At 42.5% G+C, this 23,954-nt stretch overlaps 1 pseudogene; it reads right to left on the bottom strand.

The window, feature by feature from the left end:
* Window positions 1-1,994: 1,994 nt before the first annotated feature.
* LOC122040470 lies at window positions 1,995-20,800 on the bottom strand (annotated as a pseudogene).
* Between the last annotated feature and the right edge of the window lie 3,154 nt (window positions 20,801-23,954).

The raw sequence follows: 23,954 nt of genomic DNA, 5'->3' as shown, positions 1-23,954 counted from the left end.
TCGACTTCCTGTGTTCCTAAGCTCCTGCACACTTAGACACAAGGGTTAAACAACGCAGGACCTAGCTTAACTTGTTTAATCACATCAAAACACCTCGGGGTTCCAACAAGTTACATTTTTAAATTTAAGCAGATCGTCCTCTGGGTCGGTCTCTCCTCCATACTCTTTGATTGCTAGGGGTCAGAAATGGCTCGGCAGCTTGTCTTTCAAGGGAGAACGACATACTTGCTCGTTCGAGGGAGCTACTAGCCATAGGAGCTTTCCCCTTTCGATTATCCCAAGCGGACGTGTCTCCAGAAGATGATCCTTGGGGCATCTCCGCTCGACCTATATCATTGAAGGGCGTGTGGAACAGTGCTTGGTGATACATGACCGGGGAGGGGGGCATGGACGACAGGCTGATCAGCTACGCAAGCACTTGCATGAAGCTTGCTGGAGGAGGAGGAGGAATCAATTGGAACTCAGTCGACCCTTCCACTCGGGTCCCTCGCTCGGTGTGAGGGCTTGTCATCGATACAGCCAAGTCATTCGACAAAGGACACCCGGCTGCTGCTTGTTGCTATTGCACCAACTTCTGTGCTCGGTCGATTATTAGCAGCTCCAAGTCTACTTATGACAAAGTAACTGTAGTGAATTGTCCAGTCTCTTCCATCTTCGTGTTTTAGATCTAGGCGAAATTTCCACAGACAACATCAAATTTGATCATGTCTGAAATCAAGGAAGATTGTGTGTTGGGTAGGTGGCTTCGATGTTGACTGTAAGAAGACTTTGAGCTGGAAGCAGAGGGTGTCGAACGATCCTGCATGTCAAAAAGGAACGTAGAGGGAGGAAAACATCAGTGACGGGGTTAGTGAAGGGTCTCTGACATAGATACTTTGACGCATAATTCAATCAAGTTATCAAGGGGAAAATGAATGCAATGAATAGTAAAAAGGAACAATGGGCTCTGAGTGCGTAATCTTGCATACCTACATCTTTAGGAGGACACCTTTTATATAGTGTCAATTTTTCTTTGTGCATGAATATCGATGTAGTTCTAAAAAAGGATCGATCATTATGACATTCTGACATGCACCTTTCTAAAAATAGGCCCACCACTTCTGTGGTTTGTAAGGTAGAAGTTTCCATCGTAAAGATTGCCCAGGGAATATTCCCTTGATTCTCTGACAATAGTTAACACAAAACGCTAAAAAATAATATTAGGTCATTAGATTGATGGACCTTTAATATGCTTTGCTAGCGGGTCGACTGAGTCCCCTCTGTCTTCCGATCGAACCTCGCTCACGAACAGGGTCTAGTCGGCTAAAGAACGATGATCATCTCGAGGACTCGGCCTCGCTCGGCCTCTCCACTCGGCCAAAGAGCCCGATCAGACCGTGTGCCTAGCATGTACGATCAGACTGTAAGGTCTGATCGGCTGAGACACGTGGTCGTATTAGCCCCGAGTGACTAAGAGGACTCAACTCTGAATGAATTAAAACAACTCGAGGTTTCAATGATCTCGTAGGATTTGGGATTCAATCAGACTAGAGATTTGATGGGCTAGACCACTTGAGATATGTAACTGTGCTAGCCCAGAGTGTAGGTTCCACTTTAACTTTGAATGCCACGTCAACCAACTTTTTTAACTTTGACTCTGAGTTCGGGGCCCCCATTATTCATCTTATCATGACTACATGTGAAATTAAATAGAAGATGTTTACCTAATGAGCATGTAAATCCATGTTTACCATATATTAAGAGTGTATTCTATCTAACAATTTTTTGAACATGAGACACTATCGATATTGTAATTTTATAGATCAATAGACAAATAAAAGAAGTAATTTTATAGATTTGATTTATTTTTTTACAAATTTATTAAAGCAAAGCAAAGATAGAGAAGGAACCCTAAATCAAAAACATTCAATTTATAATTAATTTCCAATTTCCTTGCGCACTCTTATTTTTTCAATAATAAAATTCTAAACCATGCAACTGAATCAAATCCCTAGCTAGTAATTGACCTTGGAAGTATAAGTGCTCCCCGGCGTCCAACCGACGGGAATGACGTTGTGGGCGACAAGAATCTTCTTCGACTGCCCCGACGTCAGATGAAAAGAGAACGGCGGATGTAACGCCCGCCCGGGGTTGAACTTCCACTGCGCTCCCCAAGATGGCTGCATCGCCATCCACGTCTTCGACGATCCCTCCTTCAGCTTCACTGCTGCGAGTTCGCCGTCCCTGTTCACGTTCTCGATGATGACGGCGAGGTAGTCGGCGTTCGACCCAGCATCCACCCTGAAGGCCACCGTGATGCCCGGGTAGCGGCACGGTACTCTGCATACATAACATCCAACGTAAATTAATAGACGAAAGATTTAGATGATATTAGATTTATTATATATAATTTTATCCTAAACTTCAAGAGATTATATTTTTGTAACTAGACACTACTAAAAAATCTCTAATTTGCTATCGATTTAGCGACTGAATAACAATTTCAGTTGTCAATTAACAATAATTTAGTTACTAGTTAGCGGCAGAATATAAATTTAATCGTTGGTTAACGCTTGAGGTATTTAGTTAATTAACATTCTTCCTCTTAAACCATTGGGCCTCAATGTTATCATTACACCAAAGTCCCCCTTAACTAGGGAGGATAGTAGATCGTCCTCAGATCAAATTTCATATCCTTTCTCCCCGTATTCCTCAAGGATCGGATATCCATCTTCATATGCTTACCTATTAAAAAATTGAATCTCTTTTATACTAATAATTCTTTTTCTTTTCATCCAATTATCATCATTAAAAAATATATATTAGAATTAACATAATAAAAAATATATATAATTAAAAAAATAGATTAATAATCTATATAGCTTATTTCTAAGCTTAACAAAATTGTTAATAAGTTTTGGAGAAAAAATTAATATTGAGTGTCCTCGGTATCCTTCTACATTTGGATCCAAAATTGTTATCCTAAAGACAACCACTATTTAGTTTTTTTTTTAAAAAAAACATTAATTATCAAATTTATTAAAAATGCTTTTTTTAAAAAAATCAAAAGTATTATTAAAAGTAAAACCATTAATTAATTAACCTTGTGTATTCGACTGCCAGTCTTCCGGCATTCCGCAGCAGGTCAGCTTGGCCGGGTTTCGCCATGGCCCCGAAGGCGGCGCCGCTGAGGTCGAAATGGACGGGGTCAGTCACGCAAATCCCGCCGGGGCACTGGTCCGTGACCACGACCGTCACCGGCATGCCGGAGCAGGCGGCGTTGGAGTTGCACAGGACTTGGTAGCACGCGCCGCACCCTCTGCCGCCCTTGAACAGCAAAGGGCCGCCGGCCGTTATCATGGACGACAGCGGAGCTTTAACGACGCCGTCAGCGTATGCACACGCGCCGCCTGATCAGAACGATATTCCATCTCCATAAACCGTATTTCTACAATAACATAAAGTACGTACGTACTGATCGATCGATATTAAATATATAATTACCAGTGCTTCCCGGGCCGTCGGGGGCGCCGTACCAGGTGGCTCCGGCCGGAGACAACGCCGCCGCCGGGGAAGACGCGTTCAAGAGGAGGAAAGCGAGCAGTGGCAGCACCACAATCTGCTTCTTCAAAATGGCCATCGCTCTAGCCTTATCGTGTTGAAAGAGAGGAATTGACATAATTAATCGATGATTAGGTTACGTACTAATTATATTGAAAGATGCAAGTAACGTTATATATTGTGATATATATAGAGTAATATGAAATTGATTTATTAGGATTTTGTGGTATTTACTTGACAAGTCAATAATGTAACCTTATGCATGAAATAATTAAGATTTCCATACACTTTGAGCATTAATTAATTTGGTAGATAAATGGCAAAATACGGCACATATTCACAGAGAATTTCAATTGTATGCAAAGTTTTAAATTTGGGGTGTAATTTATCCTTATCAATGTTGATTACTTTGTAAAGTGTTAGTTAGGAATAATTACTCTTCGAATTAAAAAAAAAGGATTTCTTTATATTTATGGCATCACTTGGATAGGTGTTAATTTAATGATTTATTATTTTGGGCACATTTTAATTCATAATTACCAAAATTACAAATTATTAGATTAAGGCTAATTGGAATGATAAATAAAAAGAAATAAATATTGTTTTGGTGTAAAGAGAAATATGTTCCTGATTAAAACAATATAATAGAAATTATATACCTAAAGTAAGTTATAGTTTTAGTAAAGATATATTACAACCCAAATTAAAACTTTGCATATAATTGAAATTTAAAAGGGCAATATTTAAAAGGATCGTCCTTTCTTATTGAAATTATCAAGGGGTGCATCTTTTTGATTATTTATCAAAAAGCCGTTTCACCTCATCAGATTCCCTTATGAAATTATGATGCAACTGTCTTTAAGTATAGACGGATTTATGCTGGTTCAGTCGAAAAAAACATGTTTCATTAAATCATTGCCCAAAAAAACCTAGCATTTATTACCATGTGTTCAATTGTGCTTGAAAAAAACAAATAAATTTGGTATCTTAACGATCCTTCAATATCGGCTCTACGTATATACAGAAAGGTAAATACAGATATATAAGCATTAGACACTTAGTGAGGTAAATTTCAGGTCGTTAGTTCCTAAAAATTGACTCCTGACCATTACGTCAGATATGTCATGCACTCATCGTCTTCACTACACCCTGAGAACACGTGATATCTTGAAAGATCTTGTATTATGTGACCGCAAGGTCTCACATTAATTATTTTTATATTATTATTTTTATTTTCGTTGCATATGGTAAGGGATCTTATGTAATTATTATTTATATTTAAAATTCAAAATACTTTCATATTTTTTTCTTTTTTAATTGTATTTTTTTGTTAGATTAGTAAAAAAAATCTATTTAAAAATCCTAATATATAAATAAATTAATCTTTTCATATATTATAATCTCATTAATTTTTAGCTACATTTTACATTATACGTCAATCTCAATTAAATTTATTAAAAATAATTTTTTGAATAAGAAAGATTTAATTGGTCAAATTAATCATATGTATTAAAATAAATAGGTTTTTAATTATTATAGTACAATTTCAATGTTAGATAAAATAATTAGCTATCCAATTAGAGACTTAAGCTAGAGTTGTCCCAGACTCTGTACCAATCCTTAAAAAAAATTATATAGATATTTTAAACTTATAATTTAAAATTAGTTTGTTCTTTCCCCTTTTTGCAATTTATTTTGATAATCCATTCCTTTCCTACTTAAAATTCAATCCACCTTCAATCCGTCCCATACTCAAAGCCCAGTTCATTTTTAATTCCTAAATGTGTCCTTATGTTCTGCATTATTATCTCATGTGAGAATCATGAATAAGTCGAGCATATTCTAGAAGTTATGAAATTATAGCTGTTATAAATATTATAACAGTTATGATTTTATAGTTGTTATAACATAAATTTAACTTGTTTATCTAAAATTTATATTATAATAATTATGAAATTGTAACTGTTACAATACTTGTGACCGTTATAATTTTATAGTTCTTATAACATGTCCAACCAATTTAAAATTTAATATATGTTGTAAGAGATAATAACGCCAAACAATGTACTTGTGGGTAGTTGTGTCACTTTACATAGTGCTAGGGGAGTAGACACCTTTTTGATAATAAAAGCAACATAAAAAAAATAGGATAGTAACTCCGAGTTAAGTTGGAAGACCAAGAGGTCGAGGTCAATTACATGACAAGTTATTTATTGAGTAAAATGCTCTTGATTTAGTGTAGAGTTGTGTATGCTATCGAGTAGATTGCTAGTTTATTGACTCTGAGACCGATGACAATTAAGTGAACTTAGAGGCAACACATGTTAGTCTCGTGTGGCAGGTAAAAGGTTGGTTAATTGTCTAAAATTACAAATATATCCTTTTCGTGACTTTCAACTTTAATTAAAAACACTTGTTAGAAAATCAAAAATAAATTACATAAAAATAAAAGAGACTACTAGATTTTACTTGGTTACAACCGGGGAGGTTGTTAATTCAAGACGTTGAAAATACTGGCAAAGTTCTCCTTTGATATAAGCGGAGAAGCCTCTTATAGAAGTTGAAGTACGAATACTGAAACAAAAATTGAAGAAGAAATACAAGTGTTGTTGCCAAACTAAGTGAACCAAGACTCTATTTATAGTGCTCTGGTAAAACTTATTCGTTGCTCACGTAGTGAACTCAAGACGCCTGGATGGTGATCCGGGCACCTCCAACGTGGCAAAGTTTATCTCCGCACAATAACTTCGCAACGACTGAAAGATAGAATTTTTCATGTACAGAAGCATGGACCATCTCCAAGCTCCTGGACCTTTGCTGACGTGGACCCGAAGAGTGATCCAGTACGACGAAGAGTCTGTTCGGTACCCTGGTGGTCTGAATGCTCAAACTAGGTGGTTCGGGATGGACGATGGGATAATCGGCTGCGCAAGCGCGATTGAAGCCAACTGGAGGAGGAAGAATTAGTTGGAACTCAGTCGGCCCATCCACTCGGGTCCCTAGTTTGATGTGAGGGCTTGTCATCGATACAGCCGTGTCGTTCGAAAAAGGACATCCGGATGTTGTTTGTTGTTATTGCACCAACTTCTGCACTCGGGGGATTATTAGCAGCTTTAAGTCTTCTTGTGACAAAGTAACTATAGTGAATCGTCCAGTCTCTTCCATCTTCATATTTCAGATCCAAGTGAAATTCCTACAGACTGCGCCAAATTTGATCATGTCTGAAATTGGGAAAGTGTGTTGGGTAGGTGGCTTCGATGTTAATCGTGAGAAGACTTTGAGATGGAGGCAAAGGGCTTCAAACGATCCTGCGTGTGAAAAAAAACATAGAGGGAAGAAAACATCAGCAACCAGGCTAGGGAGGGGCCTCTTGTAGGTGCAGCGGAGGCCGACAAGAGGGGGGTGAATTGCTTCTGAAAAAATAAAGTATACCCACCTCGGAGTTTTTAACTCAAAATAAAAAGCAATAGCAAATAATAATAAAATAACTAAAACAATAAAGCTAAACAGAAGGACAGAGAAGACCGGGAGTTAACCTGGTTACAACCAAGAAGGTTGTTAATCCAGGGCGATGAAAAACGCACACTAGAAAAATCTCCTTCTCTGAAGGCGGAGAAGCCTTTTACACTCTAACAGCTCAGAACTATTGCTAGGAATTGATTACAGAGTTGATGGAACAATTGATTTCTAATTCCTAGCTCCAGAGGCCTTTATATAGCCTCTGGAAATTCTATCTCGGATGTCCGAGGCGCCTCCAATAGAGGTCCAAGGTGCCTCCATCGAGAGAGTGGATAAAACTTTATCTGAAGCTCAACGATCACTTCTGCCAGGTCCGAGGCGCCTCCAACAGGCATTGAAGGCGCCTTCAAGCTGGAGGCGCCTCCAAGCTGGCTGACAGTTTTTTCCAACTTGCTTGCTTCTTTGCTTCGTCTTCCGAAGTCCCGTTCTTTTGGGTGATTCCGGCCAACCAAAATAGGGCTCACCCGAACCTAATTTCTGATCTTCTCCTCGAGCAACCTTCCTCCCCGGCTTAATGTCCCTCGAACGTCGTGCACGTTCTTCTCGCCCACCGGTCTACTCTTCCGCAACTCTCTCGTCCTTTGGATGCACCGAGTCCATCGGCTCCCTTCCCGTGCCGTCCTTCTCGCTAGCTGCGTCTTCCGCTCGACTTCTTGAACTCCTAAGCTCCTGCACACTCAGACACAGGGTTCAAACACAAAGCAGAACCTAACCAACTTGGTTGATCACATCAAAACACCCACGAGGTCCAACACCTCTAGTGCAGATACTCCGACGCTCAAGTCAATCAAGTTATCGAAGGAAAAAGAAATGCAGTGAACAGTAGAAAGGAATAGTGGGCTCTGAGTACATAATCTTGCATACATGCGCCTTTAGGAGGAGACTCCTTATATAGTGTTAATTTTTCTCTATGCATAAATATCAATGTATTTTTAAAAAAGGACCAATCATTCTGACATTCTAACACTCTTCCAAAAATAGGCTCACTGCTTTAGAGCTTTATAGGGTAGAAGTTTCCATCGTAAAGACTGCCTAAGAAATATTCCCTTGATTCTCTAACAAGAATTACACAAAATGTCAAAAAGGAATATTAGGTCATTGGGTTGATGGACCTTTAGTATGCTTTGTTGGTAGCTGACCGAGTCCCCTCTATCATCCGTTCGGACCTCACTCGCAGATAGGGTAAGGTTAGCAAAAGAATGATGACCGGACTCAGACTTCCCTCAGCCTCTCCACTCGGTCAAAGAGTCCGATCAAACCGTGTGCCTAGCATGCCCGATCAGATTGTAGGTCTAATCAGCTAGACCACTTGGTTGAGACACATAACCATGTTAGCTCTGAGTGACTAAGAGGACTCGTCTCTAAATCATACTAAAATAACTCGAAGTTTCATCGATCTTGTGAGATTTGGGATCTAATCAGACCAAAGATTCGATCGGCTATACCACTCAGCTGAGACATGTCACCTTGCTAGCCTAAAGTGTTAGCCCCTCATTAACTTTGAACATCACGTCAACCAAACTGTTGGACAAACAATCTGGCGGAGATACTTGGGAATTAGTCAAATTTAAATATACAAAATTAAATTCAAATTATTTGTCGAGATGACCTAAGCTAATAATCTTAGGCTACCAATGGGGGTTGGTTTCTACCAAGTGCTAAGTGCAGACTGGTAGAATAGGCAAAGAGGCCGAGCGAGAAGATCAGCCAAGCGGGCAGTATATCCGACAACGCTATGTAGCAGATTAGGCAGAGTGACCGAGTGAGCGAGCAACTGGTCGGGCAGAGAGGTCGAGTGGGTGATCGAGTGAGCGGGTGATCGGTCTGGCAAAGAAGCTGAGCGGGTGACTGGTCGGGCAGAGACGTCGAGCGAAAGGCCGAGTGAGCGAGCGACCGGTCGAGCAGAGAGGCTGAGCGGATGATCGAGTTAGAGAGCGCCCAGTCGGCAGAGAGGCCAAGCTTGAAGAGCAGTCTATAAATAGTGTCGCCTGAGCGATAGAACAAGCTGAGTGGGCGAAGAATCCTAGCGGGTGAATGGATTGAGGCCTATAAAGGTTGTAATTTCCTTGAAACAGATTTACCTACCTCCGACTGTACTTTGAGGTTTACTCGGGTCGTCTATTTCCTAGCATACAATGGTTAACTATGATTCCCACCAAACAGTGGTGGTTACGGTGAACTGAGTGATATCTGACTGTTATCACGGGTACTCCACCGAGCAAGAGTTGAATGACAGAGGAGGAGGGGAACGAAGGTAGAGAGCTACTGCTTCTTTTTTTGTGTGTGCAATATTTTACCTGTAGTCTCAGTCTCCTTATATAGGAGGTCAGACCAAGGTGCAACATTTATGATCGTTTAATGATCATTATTCGTTGTGTTGTAAAATGATAGCATTTTATTCAGCTGCATTAATCTCTAATTAATGCATCGGGTACACCCTTAAATAAGTCCGATTTTTGACATATGTAGGTTGTGCTCGCACACGGGTCAACTTAGTTCAGTACAATTCGAGCCTTAGATTTACACCCTACCTTAGATTTTCACCACCACCCCCCCCCCCTCCGCCCTACCTTAGATTTACACCCTACCTTAGATTTACGCCCGATCAGCCAAGTGGGCAGTATATCCGACAACGCTATGTAGCAAATTAGGCAGAGTGACCGAGTGAGCGAGCAACTAGTCGGGCAGAGAGGTCGAGTGGGCGATCGAGTGAGCGGGTGATCGGTCTGGCAAAGAAGCTGAGCGGGCGACCGGTCGGGCAGAGACGTCGAGCGGACGACCGAGTGAGCGAGCGACCGGTCGAGCAGAGAGGCTGAGCGGACGACCGAGTTAGAGAGCGCCCAGTCGGCAGAGAGGCCAAGCTTGAAGAGCAGTCTGTAAATAGTGTCGCCCGAGCGATAGAACAAGCTGAGTGGGCGAAGAATCCTAGCGGGTGAATGGATTGAGGCCTATAAAGGTTGTAATTTCCTTGAAACAGATTTACCTACCTCCGACTGTCCTTTGAGGTTTACTCGGGTCGTCTATTTCCTAGCATACAATGGTTAACTATGATTCCCACCAAACACTGGTGGTTACGGTGAACTGAGTGGTATCTGACTGTTATCACGGGTACTCCACCGAGCAAGAGTTGAATGACAGAGGAGGAGGGGAACGAAGGTAGAGAGCTACTGCTTCTTTTTTTTTGTGCAATATTTTACCTGTAGTCTCAGTCTCCTTATATAGGAGGTCAGACCAAGGGGCAACATTTATGATCGTTTAATGATCATTATTCGTTGTGCTGTAAAATGACAACATTTTATTCAGCTGCATTAATCTCTAATTAATGCATCGGTTACACCCTTAAATAAGTCCGATATTTGACATATGTAGGTTGTGCTCGCACACGAGTCAACTTAGTTCAGTACAATTCGAGCCTTAGATTTACACCCTAGTGAGCGAGCGACCGGTCGAGCAGAGAGGCTGAGCGGACGATCGAGTTAGAGAGCGCCCAGTCGGCAGAGAGGCCAAGCTTGAAGAGCAGTCTGTAAATAGTGCCGCCCGAGTGATAGAACAAGCTGAGTGGGCGAAGAATCCTAGCGGGTGAATGGATTGAGGCCTATAAAGGTTGTAATTTCCTTGAAACAGATTTACCTACCTCCGACTGTACTTTGAGGTTTACTCGGGTCGTCTATTTCCTAGCATACAATGGTTAACTATGATTCCCACCAAACACTGGTGGTTACGGTGAACTGAGTGGTATCTGATTGTTATCACGGGTACTCCACCGAGCAAGAGTTGAATGACAGAGGAGGAGGGGGACGAAGGTAGAGAGCTACTGCTTCTTTTTTGTGTGTGCAATATTTTACCTGTAGTCTCAGTCTCCTTATATAGGAGGTCAGACCAAGGGGCAACATTTATGATCGTTTAATGATCATTATTCATTGTGCTGTAAAATGACAACATTTTATTCAGCTGCATTAATCTCTAATTAATGCATCGGTTACACCCTTAAATAAGTCCGATATTTGACATATGTAGGTTGTGCTCGCACACGAGTCAACTTAGTTCAGTACAATTTGAGCCTTAGATTTACACCCTACCTTAGATTTTCACCCCCCCAGGCTGAGCGGACGACCGAGTTAGAGAGCGCCCAGTCGGCAGAGAGGCCAAGCTTGAAGAGCAGTCTGTAAATAGTGCCGCCCGAGCGATAGAACAAGCTGAGTGGGCGAAGAATCCTAGTGGGTGAATGGATTGAGGCCTATAAAGGTTGTAATTTCCTTGAAACAGATTTACCTACCTCCGACTGTACTTTGAGGTTTACTCGGGTCGTCTATTTCCTAGCATACAATGGTTAACTATGATTCCCACCAAACACTGGTGGTTACGGTGAACTGAGTGGTATCTGACTGTTATCACGGGTACTCCACCGAGCAAGAGTTGAATGACAGAGGAGGAGGGGAACGAAGGTAGAGAGCTACTACTTCTTTTTTTGTGTGTGCAATATTTTACCTGTAGTCTCAGTCTCCTTATATAAGAGGTCAGACCAAGGGGCAACATTTATGATCGTTTAATGATCATTATTCGTTGTGCTGTAAAATGACAACATTTTATTCAGCTGCATTAATCTCTAATTAATGCATCGGTTACACACTTAAATAAGTCTGATATTTGACATATGTAGGTTGTGCTCGCACACGAGTCAACTTAGTTCAGTACAATTCGAGCCTTAGATTTACACCCTACCTTAGATTTTCAACCCCCCCCTCCCCGACTCATCCACTCGTGAGAGAGAGCTTCTCCCCATGCATTTGTTCACATCCTCAATGCATGTGATTCAAAATAAACTAACTAATATGCCTTGAAACTCCTAATGTGGGACTAAAGTCTTATTCACAATAGAGCTTCATGCCTTTTCTGCCTCTTTTTTTTTATTCACATATATCCAACAATCCCCACATGAATGGAAATAAGGTATGTGATAACATTCAGCAGTTAAGTCAAGTATAGAATAGGTAGGTTTTACCGTTTGAACCTTCTTTTATGAAGATCTGATTGCTTATTGGCTGACAATAGACGTGATGTCCTTGAACTGTTCTACCATCTGTGTAAGCATTGACATATTTCACCTAATACTCTCCCTGATATAACTTAATTCTCATGAGTGTATTCATTCTTGGCCATGAGCATGCTTAGTTCTGTGAGAAGTTCTAAGAATTGTGCCTCTAATTCTCTTCGAAGTGACCCCACTTCTTTCTCACATAGGTGATCTCTCAAGAGTATTCCTCATTACTCGGATTATTAAAAGTCGTATGCTTGACCTCCATCCTTTACTGATCCATTGGGTCATTCCCCATAGTGAGCAACTTTGTCGGTATAATTAGGTTGTCCATTTGAACCTAGTTCTTGGGATCTCCAGTCTGCATAGGTTGGGTTTCCTTTGCACCAACATTTCTCATCGACATCAAGCTCATTTCTCATGATGAGCTTGCAACTAACTCTCTGTTTAATCCTTTGGTTAATGGATCTACTAGGTTATCTTTTGACTTCATATAGTCAACAACAATAACTCATTGAGAGTAGTCATCTAATGGTATTATGTCTATGACATATATGTCTAGACTTACCATTATACAGATAGCTCTATGCCCAACCGATTGTTGATTGACTATCACAATGTATGCAAATTGTTAGTACAAGTTTCAGCCATCTCAGAATATCTTCTAAGAATTACCTTAGCCATTCAGCCTCTTCACAATATTTGTCAAGAGTCACAAACTCAGATTCAATCGTGGATCTAGTTATTACCATTTGCTTAGAATATTTTCAGGAAATGGTTGTACCTCCAAGAGTGAATACATATCCACTCATAGACTTAGAGTCCTTTATGTCAAATATCCAACTCGCATCTTTGTATCCTTCGATCACAGTAGGATATCTCGTATAGTGTGGTCCATATTCATGAGTATACCTCAAGTATCTCAATAATCTTGTTATCCCTTTCTAGTGCTCAAACTGGGATTATTCGTATATCTACTCAATTTACTTATTACATAGGTCAATTCTGATCGTGTACAACTTATCAAGTCCATCAGACCTCCAATCACTCGAGAGTACTCTATCTGAGAGATACTTTCACCTCGATTTTTTTATAGATGTTGACTCATATCTATCAGCGTTCATGACAATGCAGTATCACCCTTGGTGAATTTCTTGAGAATCTTGTTCACATAATGAGACAAACGAAGAATAACTCCTTCTGTTGTTCTAAGAATTTTGATTCCTAGAATTATATCAGCTAGGCTCATGTCTTTCATGTCAAATCTTGAGTTCAACATGTCCTTAGTGGATTTGATTATCTTATCATTACTCCCAATGATAAGTATGTCATCTACATATAGACACAAGATGATGTAGTCATTCTCTGTATTTTTCATGTAGACATATTTATCACACTCATTGATTTTGAATCCACATTCTTTCATAGCATTATCAAATTTCTCATGCCACTGTTTTGGTTCTTGTTTCAAATCATATAATGACTTCAACAATCTACAAAGCTTGTTTTCTTATCATAGCACAGAAAACCCCTTAGGTTACTCCATATAGATTTCCTCTTCGAAATCTTCATTTAGAAAAGTTATCTTTACATCCATCTGATGTATTTTGAGATTCTAGAGAGCTATGATAGCCAATAATACTCTAATGGAAGTTATTCTCGAGACGGGAGAATGCGTATCAAAGTAATCAATGTCTTCTCATTGTCGGTATCCTTTAATTACCAATCTGGTCTTATACTTATCAATTGCGCCATCTGATTTTATTTACTTCTTGCAACCTAATGGTTTACTTCCCAGAGGAAGATCCACAAGTTTCCAAGTGTGATTTTGTAAGATAGATTCTATCTCAGGTGCAATTGTCTCTCTCCAGTGAGGTCCATCAAAAAAGCTTATTATTTCTGAGTGACTTTGGGGCTCGCTTTCTAACATAAAAGTGATAAAATCTTATCCATAGGATTTTTCTACCTGAGCTCTTTTACTTTGTCTAAACTCAACCTTGATTGGTTCCTCATCATCTTCTTCGCCTTGTTTTTCGTATGCTTGTTTTGAGGAGCTAGCATCCTCTCGGGTCTTATACGGAAATACATGATTGAAGAACGAGGTATTTCTCAATTCTATTATTGAGTTCTTATGTATATCCGGTATTTATGACTCATATACAAAAAATTGATACATACTGTTATTATGTACATATCCAATAAATATGCAATTAACATTTTTTGATCATATCTTACTCCTATTCGGATCAAGCACCAATACATTGGCAAGACTCCCAACATTTGTAAATATTTGTATGACAGTTGTCTTCCATTCCATAACTCATAAGAGCTCTTATATATTTTCTTCCGGGGCACCTTATTTAAAAGGTAATTAGCTGTTAACATAGTTTTTCCCCACATGAACTTTGGCAGCCCATAGCTCAATAAAAGAGTATTCATCATCTCCTTTAGAATTTGATTCTTTCGCTCAACCACTTCATTTTGCTGAGGAGTATAAGAAGCTATTATTTTGTGTTTGATTCTATGTTCAGCACACAACTTAACAAACGGAGATACATATTCACTGCCTCGATCACTTTGAACCACCTTAATCTTTTTATTATATTGGTTTTCAACCTCATTTTTATAGAGAGCAAATTTCTCTATACCATCATCCTTACTTTTGAGAAGATACATATAACAATATTTTGTGTTATCATCTATAAAAGTGATGAAGTATTTATTCCCATCACGTGTAGGAGTGCCTTTGAGGTCGCATACTTCGGTGTGAATTAACCCGAGTGGTTCGTTTCTTCTCTCAACATGTTGAAAAGATAACCTTATCATTTTTACTTTAATACAAATCTCACACTTGTGTTTTGGGTCAAGGTAGAATGTTGGTATGCTTTGTATGTTTATTAATCTACGTAATACATTGTAGTTAACATGTCCTAATCTATCATGCTACAAACAAGAAGACTCAAGTATATAAGTGGAAGAATTTTTATTTTTATTTATCTTGGGGTCTAATGGTCATTACATTGAGCTTGAATAACCCATAAGATACATAGCTTCTTCCAACACATTCTATTCTTAGACAGTACAACTCTGTCTGACTCAAAGACAATGCAAAAGTCATGTTTACTTAACAGTGATCCGGATACTAGATTCTTTCGAATTTCCAAAACATACAATACATTATTCAGAGTAAGGTCCTTGCCTGAGGTCATCTTCAGTACCACTTTTCCTTGGCGCATGATGTCCAAGGTCGTTGAGTTCCCCATGAATAGCTTGTCTCAATTGACTTCTTCAAAGTTGTGGAGTAGCTCCTTATTGCAACAGACATGCCTAGTGGCTCCAGTATCAATCCACAATTGTCACGGGTTTGAACCTACAAGGTTTAATTTAAAGACCATGGCGCAAAGGTCGTCCATTTCTGGTCCCTCGTTCAGATTGGCCTCCTGCTTCTTCTTCGGCTTTCTGCACTCCGAAGATTTGTAGCCGACTCGGTCACAGCTGAAGCACTTTGCAGAGAACTTCTTTTTGTTGATGCTTCCTCTGGATCTCATTTTGGAAGATTTGGGGTTCTTCTGTTTCAAGCTTTGACCGTGCTCGACCATGTTGGTTTTCACAGTAGCTTGAGAGAACAACTTTCTCTTTGAACTCTTGTTGTCTTCTTCGATACAAAGTCTAATAATGAGTTCCTCCACATTCATCTCCTTCCGTTTATGCTTCAGGTAGTTTTTGAAGTCATTCCATCCTGGAGGCAACTTCTCAATGATAACAACCACCTAGAAGGTTTCACTCGGAACCATTCCTCCTGAATGGATTTCGTGCAAGATCACCTGAAGCTCCTGGACTTGGTTGATCATCGTCTTGGAGTCAACCATCTTGTAGTTAAGGAATCGGGCCATGATAAACTTCTTGGCCCCTACATCCTCCATCTTGTACTTCTCGTCCAGGGACTCCCATAGCTCCTTAGTCGTTTTCTTCATACTATACACTACGTATAGCGAGTTGGCAAGGCAGTTGAGGATGTAGTTTTGACAAAGGAACTCAGAATGAGTCCATGTCTCCACTGTATTGATGGTCTATGCATCAACATCCTTAGCACGCTTGGGAGGATCTTTGGTCAAGAACCGAGCCAGATTGAGTGTGGTCAAATAGAAGAGCATCTTTTGTTGCCACCTCTTGATATTCAGTCTAGTGAACTTCTCTAGCTTTCCCTCGTGATTGATTGACACATTTCTAATTATGGCGGAAGGGCCCTTCATGTGTTGAGTATGTTGCACCTCAACACTTTGTTCCATGGTCATCTCAACATAATCGAATCTGTATCAAGATTGTTGGACAAACAATCTGCCGGAGATACTTGGGAATTAGCCAAATTTAAATATACAAAATTAAATTCAACTTATCTGTCGAGATAATCAGAGCTGATAATCTCATACTGTCAGCGGGGGCTGGTTTCACCCAAGTGCTAAGCGTAGATTGGTCGAGTAGATAGAGAGGCTGAGTGGCCAGATCGGCCGAGCAGCCAGTATATCCAACCGCACTATGTATCAAATCAGACAAAGCGATCGAACGAGCAAACGACCTAACGGTCATGCAGAGAAGCTGAGCGACCGAGCTAGCAACTGAGTGAGCGAGCGGTCGGTCGGTCGGAGAGGCCGAGCGGGCGACCGAGTGAGCGAGTGGCTAGTCAGACAGAGAGGCTGATTGAGTGACCGAGTGAGCGAGCGGCCAGTCGAGCAGAGAGGTCGAGCAGGCGACCGAGCGGTCGGTCGGGCAGAGAGGTCGAGTGGGTGACCGAGTGAGCCAGCGGCTGGTCGGGTAGAGAGGCCGACCTGGAAGAGCAGTCCATGAACAGTGTCGCCCGAGTCACAAAACAAGCCGAGCTTGTGAAGAATCTGAGTGGGCGAAAGGACCAAGGCCTGCGAGGGTCGTAGTTTCGTTGAAACAGATTCGCCCACCTCCAGTTGTGCTTCGAGGTTTATTCGGGTTGTCCGTTACATCCTTAAATAAGTAGAAAAAAGGTGTATGTGGTAAAATATTGGTTGTTCCACTTGGATAAAGTTTGTCCCGACCAGTCCAGCATTCGGTGCGCACAGGTGCTACTCGCACACGAGTCAACTTGGTTCAGTGTAATCCGGTCTCTGAGTGACCAAGATGACTCAGCTCTAAATGACACTAAAATAACTCGAAGTTTCATCAATCCTGTGAGATTTGGGATCTGATTAGACCAGAGATTCGATTGGCTAGACCACTCGGTTGAGACATGTAACCTTGCTAGCCCAAAGTGTTGGCCCCTCCTTAACTTTGAAGGTAGCATCAACCAAACTCTAGGTGCAGGGCCCCCATTATTCATCATATCATACTACATGTGAAATAGAATATGTTTAACTCCAAAAGGATATTACGACGAGCATGTAAATCCATGTTTACCAGATATTAAGAATGTATTCTATCTAATGATTTTTCAGACATGGAACACTATCAATATTGTAATTTTCTAGATCAATAAACAAATAAAGGAAGTAATTTTATAGATTTGATTTATTTTTTTTTTTTTTGCAAATCTATTATAGCAAAGCAAAGATCGACTGGACTTATAGAGAAGGAATCCTGAATCACGAATATTCAATTTATAACTAATTTTCAATTTCCTTGCACACTCTTATTTTTTCAATAATAAAAAACCTTGCAACCGAATCAAATCCCTAACTAGTAGCTGACCATGGAAGTATAAGTGCTCCCCCAGCGTCCAACGGGCGGGAATGATGTTGTGGGCGATAAGAATCTTCTTCAACTCCCCCAACGTCAGCTGGAAAGAGAATGACGGTTGTAATGCCTGCCCCGCATTCAACTTATTCCACTGCGCTCCCCAAGATGGATGCATCGCCATCCACGTCCCCGACAATCCCTCCTTTAGCTCCACCGCCGTGAGTTCGCCATCCCCATTCACGTTTTCAATGACGATGGCGAGGTAGTTGGCGTTCGAGGCGGCATCCACCCTAAAGGCCACGTTGAAGCCCCGGTAGCTGCAAGGTAGTCTGCATACATAACAACCAACACAAATTAATAGACGAAAGATTTAGATGATATTAGATTTATTGTATATAGCTTTATCCTAAACCACAGGAGATTGTATTTTTGTAACTAGGCACTATTAAAAAATATCTGATTTGCGATCGATTTAGCGCTGAAATAATCATTTCTATCATCAATTAATAGTAAAAAATAAATATCAGTTGTAAAGTAGAGTCAGAATAATAATTCCGTACTACTGGTTAGCGACGGAATACAAATTTAGTTGTTAGTTAATTATTGAGGTATTATTTCCTCGCAACTTTATACAATGTACTTAACATGGTTCTCCTTAAACCATTGGGCCGCAATTTTACCATTGCATCAAAGTCCCCCTTAAATTAGGGATGACAATGGGTCCGTTTGGATCATATTTAATATCCTTCTTCCCCATATCTCTTGAGGATCGGATATCAATCCTTATATTCATACTTGTTAAAGGATTAGATATCTTTTATACTAATAAATTATTCTCTTTTGATCCAAGTATCATCATTAAAAAAAACATATTAAAATTAATATAATAAAATTATAACTATTAATTATCAACCCTAAGAATTGACCCTTAACCATTACGTTAAAAATATCATGCGTCCACTATCTATGCTACATCTTGGGAGACACATGACATCTTGAAATATCTTGCACTCTATGGCTATAAGGTCTCACATTAATTATTTTTATGTTATTATTTTTATTTTCGTTGCATTTTGTAAGGTATATTATGTAATTATTATTTATATTTTAAAATTCAAAATACTTTCAGATTTCTTTTCCTCTTTTTAATTGTATTTTTTACTATATAAATAGAAAATTTTCTATTTAAAAATCGTAATATATAAATAAATTAATCTTTTCATATAATCATATAATCTCATAAATTTTAAGTTACATTTTACATTATACGTCAATCTCAATTAAATTTATTAAAAATATTTTTTTGAATAAGAAAGATTTATGATCATGTCCAAACGCTGAATCGATGGATGCTGAGCACGTGACGCTCTCCAAACTGATGACGTGGATCTCCGGCCGGTCGTATGGAGCCCCGGTGAACCTGCAAGAAAGTCGGGCCGGGAAGGGATTCCCGGCGACGACCCTCCGACGCTCAAGTCAGGCAAGAGGAAACTATGAAGAGGTGGCTTCGAATATCAGAGAATGTGTACCTCCGGCGAAGTGTAAGGACCCTTATATAGAGCTGTGAAGACGCTCATGCACACATATCGAGACGAATACGTGTCCTCTAACCATATCTCGGTGTGGGCTTGTCAGAGGAGCTTGCCTGACACCATAGTGCTACAGTCCGAGCACCTCTCTGATGGGACGGCATAACCTTCTGTCGTAAGGTTCAAGTCAGCCTATGACTTAGTCGTTGGACACGCCTGTTGTCAGAAAATGTCCCCCGATGTTTCCCTTGTCCGTTTATCTCTTCTATCCCGCGCCGAGCGTCTGGCCGCTCGGCAGTCCCATCACATCCGACCGGACTAAGGTACTGATCCACTCGGGAAATTCCCAGTCGTGTGCTCGGATGAAACTGTTCACAGCATGACTGCTTTATGCCTCGGCCGAGCGGGCTACCCACTCGGCCCAGCGACCCTGTTCACCATGAGCGTCGGAGACCCGACTCCCCGTCGGGTTGTCTTTGCTTCAGCTTAGTCCCCGTTCGTCCGGTCGACCCCCCCTTTTCCGATCGGCCGTTTGACCTTTGACCTCCACGTGACATTGACTTCCCTCAAAGGGGGTCCCCCGTCGTCACCGCCGGATCACTTGCCTCCCCTTCAAGTCTAGTCGAAGGAGGCGATTAATCCGACTGACTAGACTATCAGTTGCGCCGAGCGGCGTCCATATGCGACTATACTCCGCTCGGCCCCCACGGGGGCAGCTAAAACGCCAGTCAATGCAAACATTCCTCGGTATCTTTTCGAAGTTTTCACCAATCTCCATCATTAAGGTCGAGCACGCGCTCATTAAATGTGTTCCAGTGGCTGAATGCCACGTGGCGATGTTGCCGTCATTGTACGGCGGGGGCGTGGTGTTCCGACGGGATCGAGGCGGTTTGAAATGGACGGCCAGATGCGGGCTTCGGTTCCCGTGACCTGCAATTGACGGCTGAGGCCGCTCGGGCTTAACCCTATAAAGTCTTCGCCTTCTCCTCCTCCTCGCCGCATTTGCATCTTCGCGTGCTCCGCATCGTTTCTCTCTCAGCACTCCGGCGACCTTGCTTTTCTATCTGCCAGCAATCTCCGGCGTCGTTCTTTCGATCCTCCATCTCTTTGTAAGGTTCTCCTTCCTTTCCTCTCCGTTAATCTTGTGTTTTTTGTCTAGTTCGGGTTCTCTGGCCGCTGTTTTGTTTGCCACCTTCTTTCTTTTATTCTCTGCCTTTCGTCTTTTTTGGTTTCGTCCGCTCGGACAATGGCTAGCTCCTCCCAACCTCATGACCAAACCCTCGGCCCATGGTATACCACCCTGGAGTCGCGCTTCGATCGGCGTGACGCTGATATTTTGATGGACTCTTTCGAAATCCCTTCTGATTTTGAAATTATATTACCCTCCCCCTCCGCTCAGCCACACAAACCGCCGCGCGGAGCTTTCTATGTTTTCCACGACCAGTTCGTCGCCGGTCTGCGTTTTCCCATCCATCCGTTCATCGTAGAGGTTTGCAACTTTTTCGGCGTTCCGCTTGGAAGCCTAGTCCCCAACACTTTCCGCCTTTTATGCGGCATTGTCATTTTGTTCAAAACCCACAATATCCCCCTCCGATCGAAGGTTTTCTATTATTTTTATTACCCTAAACAGTCCGAGCTGGGCACATATATGTTTCAGGCTCGGCCCGGTTTAGTTTTCTTCAATAAACTGTCTTCTTCCAATAAGCATTGGAAAGAATTCTACTTCTACCTTCGTATGCCCGAGCGAGCCCCCTTCTGAACCCAGTGGCAGGTTGGACCACCAATCTCACCAGAGCTCAAAAGGTTCATGACCCGACCGGACTATCTACATGCCGCCAACATGCTAGCCGGTCTGAAGTTTGATATCACTAAGTTCCTGTCTGAAGGGGTGATGTACATATTTGCCCTGAGTCCAATCAGGACCCCCCTTCCGAGCGGCTTCAGTAAGAATTTTACTTGTGCATTTGCTTTGATTGCTAACTGATTTTCTCCTTTTTCCTTTGCAGCGGACATCGTCATGGAGTCAGTGATGGCCGGTATTTTGAAAAGGAAAGCGGCGACGCTCGAGGCCGCGGCTGCCAAAGAAATGGAGCAACTGGGCATCACCCCGGTCGGCTCCAACGAAGGAGAGAGCGAGACGAATGCCGGGGAGTCGGCCGCTCAGGCATCTATCCCGGAGCCAGCGGCTGGCGCAACTGCTAGTCAAGAGCCTTTCGTTCGGGAGGAAGGCTCCGCTCAGGAGGAAGAGCGTCCTCTCCGACAAAAGAGGCGCCGCCAGGAGACACCACTCCGCTCGGCTACTTCTGCGGTCCAGCCGACCGAACGAACCACTGTGGATTCTTGCGGCAAAGCTCCAGAGGTCGAGGCGATTTTGTCCGATCAGACCCCATCCCAATTGGACGCGTCCGCGGATCCCCTTGAGGTCGTTCCAGTCAGCGTCCTTCCGCCCGCTCCACGCCGAGTCGAACGCTCGGCCATTTTGTCCCAGATGTTTGCACCTGCCTCTGATCCTTCCCCGGCTTCCGCCCAGACGACTCCCGGTCGGCGACGCACCGTCAGGGTCTCCCTGCATCTGGCCACCGAAGAACTTATGCCCGAAGCCGATCGGCCAACCGTGCCCGAGCACATAATCATGATGAAGGGGCCCTTAGCCGAGATGTGGGCCGACACTTGGGCACGCGTCGCTATGATTCCACTCAGCAACCTGGCCAATAGCCACATGCAACAGGCCACCGGGGTAAGTGCATTTTCTTCCGAAGTTTTTTATGCACTCTTACCGATCGGCAATTAACAATTCTTGTTTATGCCAGAGATGGGTGGAGGAGATCGCGGTCTCCAATTGTCTGGCTATGATGGACGAGGAACTGAAAAGGCTGAAGACTGCAAGCAGTCTGTCCGACTCCCAAGGCCCTTCTTACGTCGAGCTATAGAAAGAGCTCAAGAAGGCCCAAGACTTGTTGGCAGCCGAGCAGAAGAAGACGGTCGACCAGGCTCACACTCTGGCCGAACTCGATCGCCGAAACAAATCACTAGACCGTAAAATAAGCCTGGCCACCGAGCGGAAGAAGACGGCCATCATCGACTTAGAGAAGAAGAATGTCGAGGCTCGGGGCTTGGAACAAAAGGTCAAGGAGCTAGCTGATGGATCAGCTGGCCGGCGAGAAGGCGGCCCGATCGGACGAAGTGAAGAAGCTTGAGGCTGCTTTGCAAGAACATCAGGCAGCCGCCGATGCTTCCCGGGCGGCTCTTAAAGAATACCAAGATGTTGAGCCTGATCCAGTTACTGCCTTTAGATTGAATTACATCCGCTCGGTCGAATTCTCCGAAAAAGTATGCGAGCGGATGTATACTGCTTTTGAGCTCGCTATGACGGCCACCCCAACTTATTTAAAGTCCAAGGGGCAACTCCCTGATGCCACCATCATCCCAGCTCAAGACCAGGCGACACTCCTCAGCACTATCCTGAAGGATCTTTACGATTATCTAGAATAGAAGTATATTTGTAATTCGGCCGCTTGGCCAAAGACTATCCTTTTTGTAATTTGGCCGCTCGGCCTTAATTTCTTTAATGATATAATATCCTTTTGCTTGCTTTTTTTCCTTTGCTAATCCATACGCATGATATCCGCTCGGCTCTCCAACTTCCATTCATGTTCCTTCACTCCTCGTTATTAGCCTCTTTATCCCACTTCCCTTATGTTCGGAAGGGATTTTTTACGAAGTATTTTGCATAGCTAGTCCGCTCGTCTGAATATATGATGTTTCGCAGACGGGATTTCCGCCAGATGTTCACGAAGTACTTTTGGTTACTTGGCCGATCGGCCACATGACTTAATTTTCTAATTTTTTACTCCTACATTTCAAATATGCAGCTGAACGGGAAATACACAACACATATTACATTGGCGCACCTTTCACCCAGCCCGGTAAGGCTGGAGGTGGTTCGCGCTCCATGGTCGATCCAGTTGTCGTCCGTCTTCATCCTCTAGATAATAGGCACTCGAGCGGAGCTTTTCGATGACTTTGAAGGGACCTGCCCAAGGAGCCTCCAGCTTGCCAACGTCTCCGACCGACTTTACTTTCTTCCACAGTAGGTCGCCGACTTGGAATGCTCTGGGGATCACGCGCCGGTTGTAGTTTTGCTTCATCCTCTGCCAGTACGCCATCAGCCGGACGAACGCCTTGTCTCGGTCTTCGTCGATCAAGTCCAACTCCATGTTCCTCTGCTCGGCGTTGTCATCATCATAGTTCTGGATCCGGACGGACTCGACGCCGACTTCGATCGGGATAACTGCTTCGCCTCCGTACACTAAATGGAAGGGCGCGACGCCCGTTCCCTCCTTTGGGGTCGTGTGGATAGTGTTGGAGCAATCCCAATGGTCCGTGGGACCATGTGTTTTGGTGTTTGGGCAAATGGTTTAAGTTAGGATTACCCTTGTTATTTGATATGTGTACTTGAGTTGTGCAGGACTGCAGGTGACACATGTGACTCAGGTTGACAGCTTCGGGTCCGGTGAAGGATGGAGCATCCGAGGGACCATGGACAAGGCAGCAAGGACAATGGCCGAGGGAAGCGACTTCGAGGCATACGCGAAGGATGGCATTGGGGACGAGCCGCGGGCTTGGAT

Source organism: Zingiber officinale, chromosome 1B (assembly GCF_018446385.1).
Source record: "Zingiber officinale cultivar Zhangliang chromosome 1B, Zo_v1.1, whole genome shotgun sequence".
NCBI classification, from domain to species: Eukaryota; Viridiplantae; Streptophyta; class Magnoliopsida; order Zingiberales; family Zingiberaceae; genus Zingiber; species Zingiber officinale.
This window is presented reverse-complemented; position numbering and strand designations above follow the sequence as displayed.